Source organism: Gossypium arboreum, chromosome 2, assembly GCF_025698485.1.
Source record: "Gossypium arboreum isolate Shixiya-1 chromosome 2, ASM2569848v2, whole genome shotgun sequence".
Lineage (NCBI taxonomy): Eukaryota > Viridiplantae > Streptophyta > Magnoliopsida > Malvales > Malvaceae > Gossypium > Gossypium arboreum.
This window is the reverse complement of record NC_069071.1, coordinates 20,240,597-20,257,938: the sequence shown is the minus strand read 5'-3', so window position 1 is coordinate 20,257,938 and position 17,342 is coordinate 20,240,597. Positions and strand designations below refer to the sequence as shown.

Here is a 17,342-nt window from a genome sequence, read left to right as displayed (position 1 = left end):
CATCCATAAATACCTCCATGAAATCTTCTAGAGTTCGTCAAAAGTGGCCATCATGCAGCGCTGAAAAGTAGCAGGAGCATTACATAATCCAAAAGGCATTCTATGATAAGCAAACGTATTATATGGACATGTAAATGTCATCTTTTCTTGATCTTTAGGAGCTATTGGGATTTGAAAATAGCCAGAGAGTCCATCTAAAAAGTAGTAGTGCATGTGTCCTGACAATCTTTCCAACATTTGGTCAATGAATGGAAGGGGAAAGTGGTATTTTCTCATGGCATCATTTAGCTTCCTATAATCAATGCCCAGTCTTCAACTTGTGACTGTCCTTGTTGGGATTAATTCATTCTTCTCATTGGCTACAATAGTCATGCCTCCTTTCTTAGGAACAACCTACACTGGACTCACCCAAGAATTGTCAGAAATAGGATAAATAATTCCATCATCTAGGAGTTTAATTACCTCAGTTTTAACAACTTCCTTCATGTTGGGGTTCAGTCGTCTTTGGGCTTGCATGCATGGTTTATATTCATCTTCCATTAAAATTTTGTAGACGGAAAAAGAAGGGCTAATCCCTTTAATGTTAGAAATTTTCCAAGCTATGGCCCTTTTATGCTCTCTCAAAACTTGGAGTAATTCCTCTTTCTCCTTGGGTTGCAAGTTGGATGCAATAATTACAGGTAATGTGAAATTATTTTCAAGGAATGCATATTCCAAGTGATTCGGCAATTGTTTCAGTTCCAGTTTGGGAGGTTTGTCAATAGAGGGTTTTTGCTTAGGTTCAACTTTTACCTTAATTCCCTCAGATTCTGCTAGTTTTAGGGAGGTTTCATTGGAGTTTAGTTCGGTTCCTATTTCAGAATCATCATCCATCCCCTCTCCTTGGGCGAGACACAGTTCCATCATGTCCTTGTGTGCGATTTCCTGAAAAGAATCTTGAGTAGCATGATCAATAGATTCGATAAAATAACACGAGTTGTAACACCCCAAACCCGAGACCATCGCCGGTGTCGGACCCGAGGGTTAACAAACCAAGTTCACATGTTTTTGCCCACCAATTTGACATTTCCAGTCAGGCTGGAAAACTGCGTCACTGTCGCCTTAAAAATCATATCTCGAGTTTCAAAACTCGGAAACTGGTTTCGTAAATTTTCCCTGAATTTAGACTCATATATCCATCCATGGATTTATTTCTAGGATTTTTGGTTAGGCCAATTGGTACAGTTTATTAGTTAAAGTTACCCCTGTTACAGGGATCGACTGCTCTGACCTTCGCGCGGTATAACTTGAATATCTCTCTGTACAGGGCTTTAATGCTGGTTTCGTTTGTTTCTAATGAAACTAGACTCAAAATGGAATCTGTAAATATAAGGTATATCTCCTAATTATTTTTGGATAATTTATAGTGAATTTTAAAGTTGCGACAGGGAACCCAGAAACCATTCTGGCCCTGTCTCACAATAGCTTTAATATCTCTTAACCTGTAACTCCTATGACCGTTTCGTTTCTTCCATATGAAAATAGACTCATCAAGGTTCATTTACATAGCTTATTCACTATCTAATTCCATTCCTATGAATTTTGGTGATTTTTCACATTCATGCCACTGCAGCTGGCAGCATCTGTTTTAAGATAGGACTTACCTATTTGGTGGTCTCCATGATTCAACTAGCCTTACCATACATAGGTTCATATATGATCATTTTAACCATGCCAATGGCTGATCATATGACCAACATTCCCATTTCCAAGCCATAGCCACATCATGACACAAAATATATACATACAACCCGCAATTAGTCTAAGTTCATGCTTCCTTTTCGAGCCATTTTCGCACGGCCGTACATACTTACATTACAACATATTTAACAAACAAGGGTAGTCCTATACATGCCATCTCAAGTTCAACCAAAATTTATACCAAAATGGAGGCTTGATAGTGTGGATGACTTCGACTTCAACGATCCCAAATCCGATTGCCTCGAGCGAAATCTAGAAAACTAAGAGCCAAAGCAACGGGTAAGCATTTTTATGCTTAGTAAGTCTCAAGGAATATAATGAACTATAAATTTACAGCAATACATTCACATAGCCAAATGCATCATTTCATTAATACACATTCTTACTTCATACTTCATCATTATATAAGTTCGCAAAGCATCAATCAATTCAATAACTGAAATTCATTAGTCGATTGAGCGAATGTTGCTCAAACACGTCGACTATCCATTGCGCATATAACGTACCTTATCCTTTGGGCTTTCCGAGTGTACTAATTAAATTCATTTCGGCAACCAACACTCACCTCCAGCCCAAGATTCTTCGGAATATAACCGGATTTAATCACGTGCACAAATGCCTTCGGGTCTTAGCCCGGATAGAGTAACTCGCACGAATGCCTTCGGGCCTTAGCCCGGATATAGCCACTAGCACAATTGCCTTCGGGTCTTAACCCGGATATAATTTCCAGCATAGTTGTCTTCGGGCTTAGCCCGGATATCATTCAATTTCTCATGCACACATACATCAATAATCATTGGACATACATATTTCATTTTCGTTACTAAGGCTCAAACACAATTATAATCATTAGCATATTCGCCTTCGGGACTTAGCCCGGGTGGAATTCAAATACTCATACACACATAATCAATAATCATACACATCCATATTTCATCTCACATAATTCAAGTAAGGTCACTTCTTGAGGACTTACCTCGGATGTTGTCGAACGGCTTTTTCGGCTATTCTATCACCTTTTCCTTCCCCTTGTCCAATTGTGGCCCTCTTAGCTCTTGAGCTAATTCAAACAAATTCAATTTATTAAAACCTCATTGTGCTTGCTTATGGCCGAATATGACAAGGATTTTAAATGGTCATATGGCCACTCTTTAGCTTGAATACACAATGGTCATGCACATTTTATACTACATCAAGCAATTCAATACAATTTATTTGAGCATCAAGGAAATGCTAAGGCCTTCAATAGGCTACCCAAGGCCGAATATTCATGTACATGTTGAGGTCAATTTTGCACTTAATACCTCACAAAAACAGCATGCAATCTACTAATTAATGCTTTGCACATTGTGGCCCAAAACTTATAATATAGCATCAAGCACTTATATGTGTGCTAGGCAATTGTGCTTGCAATTTCACAAGCATTCTTCCACATTTTCTTCTTTAAATCAATATATTCATCACTTAGTTCATAACCAAACATAATGTGCAATCATATATATGCATATATGAGCATGGCGAATTTTCAAGGTGTCCATAGCCATCCAAAACACAAATTTTTAACTAACATGCAAGAAGCATGAATCATGCTCAAGAATGCATCATGGCGAATATGACAATCATGCTCCTTTTCAACTTTAATCATGATAAAACAAAGAGAAAACTCAAAATCTTACTCATGAATAGAAAATCCATCATTGCATGCATCATCATCAAGCTTCACACTTAGCATGCAATGGCTTTATCACCATAACAACTTTGCCCAAATACCATTTCCATGGCATAACAAAGATTTGAGCCATGGCTAACATGCACATCAAGTTAGTAACCAAGTCATGCATGAAACTCCAAACACAACCTCATACATACCTTAATCTTGGTACAAGTATGGCCAAATCTCCTTCTAGTTCTCTTCTAAACCAAAAAATGGAGCAAAAATCCCTTTCTTCCTCCTTATGATTTTCGGCCAAAAAGATGAGAAAGGATGAACAAATTTTTTTGTTTTCTCTTCTTGGTTGCACGGCAATGGGGGGAAATGCTACTCTCTCACACACATTTTTTTTTCATTCTTTTCTTACCCATGCTTATTTGTTTATGATTTCTCCCTAATGCCCAACAAAACATGTTTCATGACATGTTTAGCCCATATCACTTTGTCATGGCCGCCATCATTTGTAAAAAGGAAATTTGACATGCAAGTCCATTATTTTGCATGCATGCTTTAATTAGTCATCACATATTTCCTATCGTACTTTCAAAGTTCACTACTAAGTCCTTTCTTATAAATTAGCACCTAATTAATAAAAATCGAGACACGAAATATTTACGCATACCAATTCCACATACAATAAGCACGGAATATAACACTTAATTATTCTTGTGACTCGGTTTCGTGGTCCCGAAACCACTCTCCGACTAGGGTCACATTCGGTGTCACAACTCTCCCCACTCAAGAGATTTTCGTCCCGAAAAGCTTACCGGTAAATAGGTTCGGATATCGCTCCCTCATAGAGTTCTCGGTCTCCCAAGTAGCTTCTTCTATCCCGTGCTTGAGCCATAACACTTTCACTAGCGGAACCCGCTTGTTTCGCAACTCTTTCACTTCTCGTGATAGGATACGAATTGGTTCTTCCTCATAACTCATATTAGCTTGAATTTCAATTTCTGATGGACTAATCACGTGCGTTGGATCGGATCTATAACGTCAAGCATCGACACGTGGAAGACATCGTGAACCTTTTGAGTTTAGGGGCAAAATCAAACGATATGCCATCGGACCGACTCGCCTCGATATCTCATATGGCCCAATGAACCTCGGGCTCAACTTGCCCTTACTACTAGAACTCGAGTATCTTTTTCCAAGGCGATACCTTGAGAAACACTTTATCACCCACCTGATACTCGATATCCTTACGCTTCATATCCGCGTACGACTTCTGACGATCGAAGGCTATCTTCAAACTTTCACGAATTACTTTCACTTTCTGCTCAGCATCCCTAATCAAATCCACCCCGAAAATCTTGCTTTCACCAAGCTCAGTCCAAAACAATGGTGTACGGCATTTACGCCCGTACAAAGCCTCATAAGGTGCCATCTTAATGCTCAATTGAAAGCTGTTGTTGTAAGCGAATTCAATCAACGGCAAATACCGTTCCCATGAACCATTAAACTCGAGGACGCAACATCTTAACATATCCTCAAGTATCTGAATTACCCGCTCGGATTGACCATCGGTTTGGGGGTGAAAGGCGGTGCTGAAATGCAACTTGGTACCCAAAGCTTCTTGCAACTTTTTCCAAAACCGCGAGGTAAATCTCGGATCTCTATCCGACACGATAGAAATAGGCACCCGTGTAATTTCACAATCTAAGAAACGTACAATTCCGCTTAATTTGTCCATTGAAAATCCGACGACGGGGACAAAGTGGGCCGACTTAGTCAATCGATCTACCACGACCCAAACCGCATCCTTCTTACTTGTCGACAATGGCGGTCCGGATACAAAGTCCATTGTGACTCGATCCCATTTCCACTCGGGTATCGTGATTGGTCAAGTAATCAAGGCACCGATGTTCCGCTTTCACTTGTTGACATATTAAACATCTTGAAACAAAGTCGAGATGTCTCGCTTCATACCATGCCACCAAAATCGACGTTTCAAATCATTGTACATCTTCGTACTCCCGGTGGATTGCCATTTGGCTACAATGGGCTTCATTGAATTATCGAAATGAGTTCAATTCCTTGGGACACACAGACGACTTTTGAACCTCAAACAATCGTCATCGTCGATTTGAAACTCCGAGTCCTCGTTCGAACACACGCAGCCCGCTTTTGCAACCAACTCGTCGTCGACTTTCTCGAGCTTCTCGAATTTGGTGTGTCAATAGTGGTTTGGCTTTCAATTCAGCCACTAACACACCGTCGGATCGGACAGCACAAGTGCACATTCATCGTCAGAAGTGAATAACGATTTACGACTCAAGGCATCCGCAACCACATTCGCCTTTCCGGTGATAATCAATGATCGTTCATAATCCTTTAATGCTCAAGCCAACGCCTTTGTCGCAGATTTAAGTCTCTTTGGGTCATCAAATATTTGAGACTTTTGTGATCCGAGTATACATGGCACCTTTCACCAAATAAGTAATGTCGCCAAATCTTTAAGGCGAATACGATGGCGGCCAATTCGAGATCATGAGTCGGATAATTTTTCTCATGTGGCTTTAATTGCCTCGACGCATAGGCTACAACTCGACCTTCTTGCATTAATACGCAACCTAACCCAAGTAGAGAGGCGTCGCTATAGATAACAAACTCCTTGCCGGACTCGGGTTGCACTAGAATTGGGGCTTCAGTCAAATAAGTTTTCAGTTGATCGAAGCTTTTTTGGCATTTCTCCGTCCATTCAAACTTAACATCCTTTTGGAGTAGCTTCGTCATCGGCGTGGCTATCGTTGAGAACCCTTTTACAAAATGTCGGTAATAACCGGCAAGCCCCAAAAAGCTTGAACCTCAAGAATATTTCTGAGGCTTCCAATTTAGTATGGCTGAAATTTTATTCGGTCGACTCGAATACCGATGCAGATACCACATGACCCAAGAAGCTAACCTCTCTTAACCGTAACTCACACTTGTGAACTTAGCATATAATTGCTTGTCCCGTAAAATTTGCAAAGACTAACCGCAGTGTTCAAAGATGTTCGGTCTCATTTCTTGAATAGACCAAGATGTCATCAATGAACACGACTACGAATCGATCCAAATATGGTCTAAAGATTCGATTCATTAAATCCATAAATACCGTAGGGCATTAGTGAGCCCAAACGGCATCACCAGAACTCATAGTGACCATATCTCGCTCAAGGCGGTCTTGGGCACGTCTGAATCTCGGATTCGCAATTGATAGTAGCCCGATCTCAAATCTATTTTCGAGAATACCGAGGCTCCTTCAGCTTGATCGAACAAGTCATCAATACGTGGCAACGGATATTTGTTCTTTATCGTCGCTTTGTTGTCGACGATAGTTGATGCACAATGCATGGTTCCATCCTTCTTCTTCACGAACAAAGACCGCACCCCAAGGCGAAAAACTCGGCGAGCAAAACCTCTATCCACCAATTCTTGCAACTGAACTTTCAACTCCTTTAATTCCGTTGGGGCCATACGATGACGGTTATCGAAATTGGAGTGGTACCGGTACCAATTCGATGCCAAATTCTATTTCCGAACAGTGGTAAACCCGCAATTCTTTGGGAAAACATCCGGTATTCACAAACCACGGGCACAGATTCGGGTTTCTTCTCCGATTCCTTGTCATCGAGTACGACGCAAGGTACGCCGCACCCTTTTCTTACATATTTCGGGCCAACATCGCGATATTACACCGGCAACCCTTTAAGTCCGTGGACTCAACCCGAATTATTTCATTATTCGCGCACTTCAAATCGATAGTCTTGCTCTTGCAATTTACAACCGCATCGTGCATGGTCAACCAATCCAAACCAAGAATAACATCGAACTCATCGAATGGCAAAAGCATTAAGTCCGCGGAAAACAAGAACCTCGGAACACTAGGGGACTTTTCTTGCACACTTTGTTAACAAGCACGTAATGACCCAAGGGTTTGACACCGAATTACAAACTCAGAGACTCAATGGGCAAAGTCTTCTTGGATGCTAAGGTTTCACATATATATGAATGAGTAGAACCGAGGTCAATCAAAGCAATTACATTTGTATTGAAAAGAGTGAAAGTACCGGTAATAACATCGGAGAGGCAAGATCCTCGGCGTGCGGCAGATGGCATAAGTCCTAGCGAGAGCACGAGCCTCGAGATCGATGGTAGCATCTCTAGATCCTCTCGACCGCCATCGACATTGCCCATATTTCTAGGTGGTCTACCTCGGCGATGGTAGCACCGGGTTTGCACTCGACTTGCATTCTGTTCATGCATCCTCGGGCAATCCTTCATAAAGTGGTCGGCCGATCCACACTTATAGCGAGAGCGATCACGAAACCAACAGCTCCCGAATGCCATTTGCCACAATGTGGACACTCCGCCTCTCGGCGATCATTTCGCCACCGCGATCGAGGTGACTCGTGTGGTCACGGGGTCGATCGCGTCCTCGTCTAGAAAAGCCCAAACGCTCTAGACCGGCTCGCATCATCTCAAAATCTCTTCGATGCTTGTTGAAGAGACTTTCCCGAGGACCTCTTTCGGAATTCTCCAATCCCCACATCAGCTTTTTGTTTCTCCTTTCTAAGCTCTTCGGCTTTACAAGCTCGCTCAACAAGTACTACGAACTCTCGTATCTCGAGAATGCCAACAAACATCCTTATATCATCATCCAGCCCATCCTCGTTGCGTTTACATAATAGCTTTGGACGAAATGCATTCTCGCGTCTGGCTAAGCCTCACAAACTTTCGTTCAGTAGTCGGTAACGGACATAGAACCTTGCTTAAGATCAAGGAATTCCTCCGCTTTTGGTCGATGAATCTCTGACTAATATACTTTTTTCGGAACTCGGTTAGAAAGAATTCCCAAGTCACTTGTTCTCTAGGCACCACAGAAGTCAGAGTACTCCACCAATAGTAGGCGGACTCGCGTAGCAAGGAGATGGTACACTTTAAGCACTCATCGGGTGTACAGGATAGCTCATCAAGCACCCGGATAGTGTTATCTAACCATAATTCAGCTCGCTTCGGCATCATCATCATCCGTAGCCTTAAATTCAGTGGCCCCATGTTTTCGAATCCTATCGATTGGGGCTTACCCGACCTTATTTGGTCGGGCCATCGGAGGTATTGTAGGTGCGGGGTTGCATTAAATCGGGAATGGAGGTGGTGGAACAGTAGTGTTGGTTCGAATGTATTGATTAAACCATTCGCTCATCACACTATAAAAGGCTTGCCTAGCCTCGTCATTAGGATTATGGCCATAGGTTGAGAGTTCGCGGCGCTGTCCCTTGCGCGGAGCAGCGCCACACTCTCCACATCATCACTATCGGTCGGTTGGGATCGGGATCCATTGCTATAAACAAACATGAAGTCAAATTGTCGAATTCATCACACTATCGATTCATCATTTAATGGCATGTATAGCTAGACCCCAAACACATCACGGTAGTCCTAGAATCGACTAAACCGTGGCTCGATACCAATAAAATTGTAACACCCCAAACCCGAGACCATCGCTGGTGTCGGACCGAGGGTTAACAAACCAAGTTCACATGTTTTTGCCCACCAATTTGACATTTCCAGTCAGGCTGGAAAACTGCGTCACTGTCGCCTTTAAAATCATATCTCGAGTTTCAAAACTCGGAAACTGGTTTCGTAAATTTTCCTGAATTTAGACTCATATATCCATCCATGGATTTATTTCTAGGATTTTGGTTGGGCCAATTGGTACAGTTTATTAGTTAAAGTTACCCTGTTACAGGGATCGACTGCTCTGACCTTCGTGCGGTATAACTTGAATATATCTCTGTACAGGGCTTTAATGCTGGTGTCGTTTGTTTCTAATGAAACTAGACTCAAAATGGAATCTGTACATATAAGGCATATCTCCTAATTCTTTTTGGATAATTTATAGTGAATTTTTAAAGTTGCGACAGGGAACCCAGAAACCATTCTGGCCCTGTCTCACAATAGCTTTAATATCTCTTAACCTGTAACTCCTATGACCGTTTCGTTTCTTCCATATGAAAATAGACTCATCAAGGTTCATTTACATAGCTTATTCACTATCTAATTCCATTCCTATGAATTTTGGTGATTTTTCACATTCATGCCACTGCAGCTGGCAGCATCTGTTTTAAGATAGGACTTACCTATTTGGTGGTCTCCATGATTCAACTAGCCTTACCATACATAGGTTCATATATGATCATTTTAACCATGCCAATGGCTGATCATATGACCAACATTCCCATTTCCAAGCCATAGCCACATCATGACACAAAATATATACATACAACCCGCAATTAGTCTAAGTTCATGCTTCCCTTTTCGAGCCATTTTCGCACGGCCGTACATACTTACATTACAACATATTTAACAAACAAGGGGTAGTCCTATACATGCCATCTCAAGTTCAACCAAAAATTTATACCAAAATGGAGGCTTGATAGTGTGGATGACTTCGACTTCAACGATCCCAAATCCGATTGCCTCGAGCGAAATCTAGAAAACTAAGAGCCAAAGCAACGGGGTAAGCATTTTTATGCTTAGTAAGTCTCAAGGAATATAATGAACTATAAATTTACAGCAATACATTCACATAGCCAAATGCATCATTTCATTAATACACATTCTTACTTCATACTTCATCATTATATAAGTTCGCAAAGCATCAATCAATTCAATAACTGAAATTCATTAGTCGATTGAGCGAATGTTGCTCAAACACGTCGACTTTCCATTGCGCATATAACGTACCTTATCCTTTGGGCTTTCCGAGTGTACTAATTAAATTCATTTCGGCAACCAACACTCACCTCCAGCCCAAGATTCTTCGGAATATAACCGGATTTAATCACGTGCACAAATGCCTTCGGGTCTTAGCCCGGATAGAGTAACTCGCACGAATGCCTTCGGGCCTTAGCCCGGATATAGCCACTAGCACAATTGCCTTCGGGTCTTAACCCGGATATAATTTCCAGCATAGTTGTCTTCAGGCTTAGCCCGGATATCATTCAATTTCTCATGCACACATACATCAATAATCATTGGACATACATATTTCATTTTCGTTACTAAGGCTCAAACACAATTATAATCATTAGCATATTCGCCGGGACTTAGCCCGGTGGAATTCAAATACTCATACACACATAATCAATAATCATACACATCCATATTTCATCTCACATAATTCAAGTAAGGTCACTTCTTGAGGACTTACCTCGGATGTTGTCGAACGGCTTTTTCGGCTATTCGATCACCTTTTCCTTCCCCTTGTCCAATTGTGGCCCTCTTAGCTCTTGAGCTAATTCAAACAAATTCAATTTATTAAAACCTCATTGTGCTTGCTTATGGCCGAATATGACAAGGATTTTAAATGGTCATATGGCCACTCTTTAGCTTGAATACACAATGGTCATGCACATTTTATACTACATCAAGCAATTCAATACAATTTATTTGAGCATCAAGGAAATGCTAAGGCCTTCAATAGGCTACCCAAGGCCGAATATTCATGTACATGTTGAGGTCAATTTTGCACTTAATACCTCACAAAACAGCATGCAATCTACTAATTAATGCTTTGCACATTGTGGCCCAAAACTTATAATATAGCATCAAGCACTTATATGTGTGCTAGGTCAATTGTGCTTGCAATTTCACAAGCATTCTTCCACATTTTCTTCTTTAAATCAATATATTCATCACTTAGTTCATAACCAAACATAATGTGCAATCATATATATGCATATATGAGCATGGCCAATTTTCAAGGTGTCCATAGCCATCCAAAACACAAATTTTAACTAACATGCAAGAAGCATGAATCATGCTCAAGAATGCATCATGGCCGAATATGACAATCATGCTCCTTTTCAACTTTAATCATGATAAAACAAAGAGAAAACTCAAAATCTTACTCATGAATAGAAAATCCATCATTGCATGCATCATCATCAAGCTTCACACTTAGCATGCAATGGCTTTATCACCATAACAACTTTGCCCAAATACCATTTCCATGGCATAACAAAGATTTGAGCCATGGCTAACATGCACATCAAGTTAGTAACCAAGTCATGCATGAAACTCCAAACACAACCTCATACATACCTTAATCTTGGTACAAGTATGGCCAAATCTCCTTCTAGTTCTCTTCTAAACCAAAAATGGAGCAAAATCCTTTCTTCCTCCTTATGATTTTCGCCAAAAGATGAGAAAGGATGAACAAATTTTTGTTTTCTCTTCTTGGTTGCACGGCAATGGGGGAAATGCTACTCTCACACACATTTTTTTTCATTCTTTTCTTACCCATGCTTATTTGTTTATGATTTCTCCTAATGCCCAACAAAACATGTTCATGACATGTTTAGCCCATATCACTTTGTCATGGCGGCCATCATTTGTAAAAAGGAAATTTGACATGCAAGTCCATTATTTTGCATGCATGCTTTAATTAGTCATCACATATTTCCCTATCGTACTTTCAAAGTTCACTACTAAGTCCTTTCTTATAAATTAGCACCTAATTAATAAAAATCGAGACACGAAATATTTACGCATACCAATTCCACATACAATAAGCACGGAATATAACACTTAATTATTCTTGTGACTCGGTTTCGTGGTCCCGAAACCACTCTCCGACTAGGGTCACATTCGGGGTGTCACACGAGTCATCCTGTTCTCTAGAAAATCTCATGGCACCATAAATTTTAAAAATAATCTCTTCGTCACCTACTCTAAGTACCAATTTACCATCACCCACATCAATTACAGCTCTAGCAGTGGCTAAAAATGGCTGACCTAAAATTAAAGGCACCTCAACATCTTCATCCGTGTCAAGCACAACGAAATCAACAGGGAATATAAATTTATCTACTTTTACAAGTACTGTAACACCCCGTACCCGAGATCGTTGCCGGAGTCGGACACGAGGGGTTAACAGACTTAATTCCCTTATTTTTACAGTCCATTTTAAAAATTTCCAGACTAGCTGGCTAACTGCGTCACTGTCACCTTAAAAATCATATATTGAGTTCCAAAACTCGAAAATCAGTTTCGTAAAATTTCCATGAAACTAGACTCATATATCCATCTATAAATTTTTTTCTAGAATGTTTGGTCAGGCCAATTAGTACAGTTTATTGGTTAAAGTCTCCCCTGTTTCAGGGTTCGACTGCTCTGACCTTCATGCATTACGACTTATATATCTCCCTGTACAGTGCTTCAATACTTATGCCATTTGTTTCTAAAGAAACTAGACTCGAACAGGAATCTATACATATATGGCATGACTTATAACTATCTCTGGTTAATTTATAATGAATTTCCTAAGTCCGAACAGGGAATCCAGAAACCGCTCTGGCCCTGTTTCATGAAAACTTTAAAATCTCATAAAATACTGTTCATATGATCGTTTCATTACTTCCCTATGCAAATAGATTCATTAAGGTTCAATTACATAATTTATTCACTATTTAATTCCATTCTTACTATTTTTAGTGATTTTTCAAATCCACACCACTGCTGCTGTCAGCATCTGTTTTTAAGGTAAACCTTACCTAATTCATGGTTTTCCATGAATCAACTAGAGTTTGTCATACATAGCATCAAAATAATCATAATTAACCATTCCCAATGGCTAATCGTTACCAAACATTTCCATACCTCTCAATGAACAACATACAAGACGATTATAATGCTATGCTCAAAGTGTATATAATCCATTTTCGCATGGCTATCCAAATTTATACAAAACCAAAGGGTACATGACCAACAACAAAAAGGGTAGTCCTATACATGCCATTTTCAGAGTTCAACCAAAAGTGTACCAAAAGGGCTTTGATAGTGTGGACGACTTCGACTTCGACAATCCCGAGTCTGATAGCTGACGAACCAAAATCTATAAAATAGAGATTCAAAGAACAGAGTAAGCATTTAATGCTTAGTAAGTTTTGAGCAATAAAATTAGGCACAACTGAAGTATAGCATTTATATAACTAAACGGATAACTTCATATACACATATTCTCAAAAATCAGTCCTACTTCACATTTCCAACCCTTATATTCATACATAAGGGATCAACTTAACCAAAGGCCCAAAGCTCACTAATCGATCGAGCGGATAATATTTAAACGAAATCACTACTCCAATGCATATCTGAAACGTACCTTATCGTTGGGATTTTACGAGCGTATTAATTGAAATTATTACAGCAAGATCGCTCATTCCCAAACCAAGTACCTTCGGGTTTAGCGGATATAGCTACTCGCTCAAATGCCTTCGGGACTTAGCCGGTTATAGTAACTCGCACAATTGTCTTCGGACTTAGCCCGGTTATAGTAACTCGCACAATTGCCTTCGGGACTTGGCCAGGTTATAGTAACTCGCACAAATGCCTTCGGGACTTAGCCCGGATATAGTAACTCGCACAAATGCCTTCAGGCTTAGCCCGGTTATCAATCCGAATATCCATGCACATATCGATAAATCATGACACATCAATATTTCACTTTCGTAACTAGAATTCAAACACAAGTCACTTATCAAGCATTATCATTTTCAGCTCAAAAGCTACATACAAATGGCATGATTTTGATTTGCTTATAACATAATCTAATCGAATCATAATCTAAGTTTCATTACTCGAAAACTTACCTCGGATGTGGTCGAACGATTTCGGCGGCTATTCGATCAATTTTTCCTTTCCCTTATCCAACTTTGTTCCTCTAAGCTCTTGAGCTTAATAAACAAATAAATTTATTCAATTACTTATCCAACTTTACTATATACAAATATCTATTTATTTAGATTCATTTCGAACTAATATTAGGCAACCGATCATATATTCTCCCCATGGTGATATTCAAACATTGTAGCCAAAGAATCACAATTATCGAATGTTTAACTATGATCGGACATATGATATTACCCGTATGTCTTAAGCTAATTGCCGAACCTATTGCCTCAATTTGTGTACATATCAAATATAGTAATCCTTACTTGAACTATTAACCAACCTTATCAATGAACAATTATACTTAAAATACCATATATATATATATCTATATATTCATAAGTGCATAGATACTATGTTACCAACAATTATTTCCTTGCTTAGCAGCCAAACCAATATACACATTACTCCATATCTACCCGTCACGTTTACTCTACTTAAACCGAATAAACTTGCACATAAGGTCCTTGGCCGAACCTCTCTAAAAACAAGTCAACCAAAATCTTAGTATTCATCTTGTGTATAACCTTATTTACCTTCCAAAAATCACAAAACATCAAACTCTTAATGTTTATGTACAAGGCCAATCTTAACATGATCCAACCTCCAACTCATTCATTTCAATCACTCACACGGCATTTGTTCAATTCTTTAGACAAATCTATGTTTGGCCATTGTACTCATGAGCATTAAAATTTATAATTTGACTACTTAAACCCTTCTCTTCAACAATTCTTCATAAAACATAAAGATTATAACCCAATCTCATCCTTTAATAACTAAAACCAAGGCTCAAGCCATCACCAAGATTTCAAATTTTTGCCATGGGTTGTGTAAGAAATTAGCTAATTAACTAGAAACAAGTTTAAAATTTAAGAATCTAACACAACATACTAACCTCCCCTTAAGCTCAAGGTGACCAAACCTCTCTTCTTCCTTTCTTCAATTCGCCGTAACCAAAGAATGAAGCTCTTTTTTTTTTCTTCTTTCAATTCACGGCAATGAAGGGGCAACCACACACATTTTTTTTTGTTTCTCCTCCTACTAACACTAATATTTTATTGCCCATGTTCTTTATTTTATTATTCCTAACATAAGCATTAACATAACATGTTTATGACATGTTTTGCCCATAACATCTTGTCCACCCTCCTTGTCATGGCTGGCCACTTACTAATTAAGGGGAAATTGACATGCAAGTCCACCTTTTGATCTCATGCACTAATAGATCCTTATAGATTGACCTATCACATTTCAAAAGTGTCACACATAAGTCCTATTAGCTAAATTCACATGCAATTGACTAAATCGAAGCTTAAAACTTTCACACATTCATATTCACATATTTTAGACAATAATCATTATATTCAAATAATTTAGTGACTCGGTTTAGCGGTCCCGAAACCGCTTTTCGACTAGGGTCACTTTAGGGCTGTCACAAGTACGTCCTCTATAATTCCCCTAGGATATTTAATAAATCTATCAGCTAATTGAATACTCATACTAGTGGGTTTAGGTTCCCCAAGACCAAGTTGTTTAAACATTTTATATAGCATCAAATTAATGCTGGCGCCTAAATCAGCTAGTGCTTTATCAATATTCAAACTACCAATTAAATAAGGAATAGTAAAACTTCTTGGGAATTTCAGTTTGGTTGGCAGTTTGTTTTGGTGTATGGCTGAGCACTCTTCATTAAGCTCCACTGTAGATAAGTCTTCAAACTTCCTTTGGTTTGTTCGAAGCTCCTTTAAGAATTTTACATATGTAGGCATCCGCGATATAGCTTCAACTAAAGGTAAGTTAATATACAGTTGTTTAAACAGTTCAAGAAATTTACCGAATTGTGCATCCATACAGTCTTTCTTCAACTTTGCTGGGTACGGGATTGGTGGTTTATTTCTTTTGGCATTAAGTTGTCATTGTTTTCGAGTCGACCTCCTTTCTGTCAGCTTCTTGTGGTGGTTTCTTTTCAGATTTATCTAATACTTTCCCACTCCTTAGTGTAACTACTTTCACGTGCTCTTTTGGGTTGGGTTCAGTGTTACTAGGTAGACTTCCTGGTGCTCTTTCAGATATCAATTTAGCGAGCTGACCTATCTTTGTTTCGAGCCCTTGGATTGACTTTTGTTGATTTTTAAGTGTTGTCTCTGTATTCTTAAAACTAGTTTCTAACACCGAGATGAATTTGGTTAGCATCTCCTCAAGGTTCAACTTTTTCTCCTGCTGGTACGATGGTTGCTAAAAGCCTGGAGGGCGTGGTGGTCTCTGATTTCCTTGGCCTCCCCATGAAAAATTTGGATGGTTCCTTCAACCTACATTGTAAGTATTGCTATAAGGATTTATTTGAGATCGAGGATTGTTACCCATGTAATTTAACTGCTTGTTCGTCATGTTGTAGCCATAAGGTGGGTAATCTGAACTGTTTGATCCACCTCCACCTGATTCGCACTGCATTACTAAGTGAACGTGTGAAGAGCTAGGAAAACCATCAATTTTCTTATTCAAGAGTTCTACCTGATTAGAAAGCATGGTGACCGAATCGATGTTATAAACGTCGGCTTTTTTTGTTGGCTTTGTCCTCATGACTTGCCACTAATAGTTATTCAGTGACATCTCCTCTATAAGTTCATAGGCATCTTCAGGTGTCTTATTATTGATGGCTCAGCCAGCAGCTGGGTCAACCATCTACCGAGTCAAAGGGTTGAAGCCGTTGTGAAACGTTTGGACCTGCAGCCAAGGTGGTAACCCATGGTGAGGGCATATTCTCAAGAGGTCCTTGTATCTCTCCCATGCATCGTAGAGTGTTTCTAAATCTATCTGCACAAAAGAAGAGATATCATTACGTAATTTAGCCATTTTAGTTGGCGAAAAATATTTTAATAAAAACTTTTCGGTCATTTATTCCCAAGTAGTGATTGACCCCTGTGGCAATGAGTTCAACCACTGTTTAGCCTTATTCCTCAATGAAAAGGGAAACAACCGAAGGCGAATGGCGTCATCAGAAACACCATTGATTTTAAAAGTGTTGCAAAGCTCTAAGAAATTTGCCAAGTGAACGTTGGGATCCTCGTCTTGCAAACCATCAAACTGAACAAATTGCTGTATCATTTGAATTGTGTTAGGTTTCAGTTCAAAAGTATTTGCAGCTACAGCAAGTCTAACTATGCATGATTCA

The 17,342-nt window shown here is 39.5% G+C and overlaps 1 non-coding gene across 1 annotated transcript; it reads left to right on the top strand.

The window, feature by feature from the left end:
* The first annotated feature begins 16,910 nt into the window (after nt 1–16,910).
* LOC128289730 (small nucleolar RNA R71) lies at nt 16,911–17,017 on the top strand. The gene has a single exon (XR_008279375.1). It is a non-coding gene; the product is annotated as a small nucleolar RNA R71 (small nucleolar RNA).
* Nucleotides 17,018–17,342: the final 325 nt, after the last annotated feature.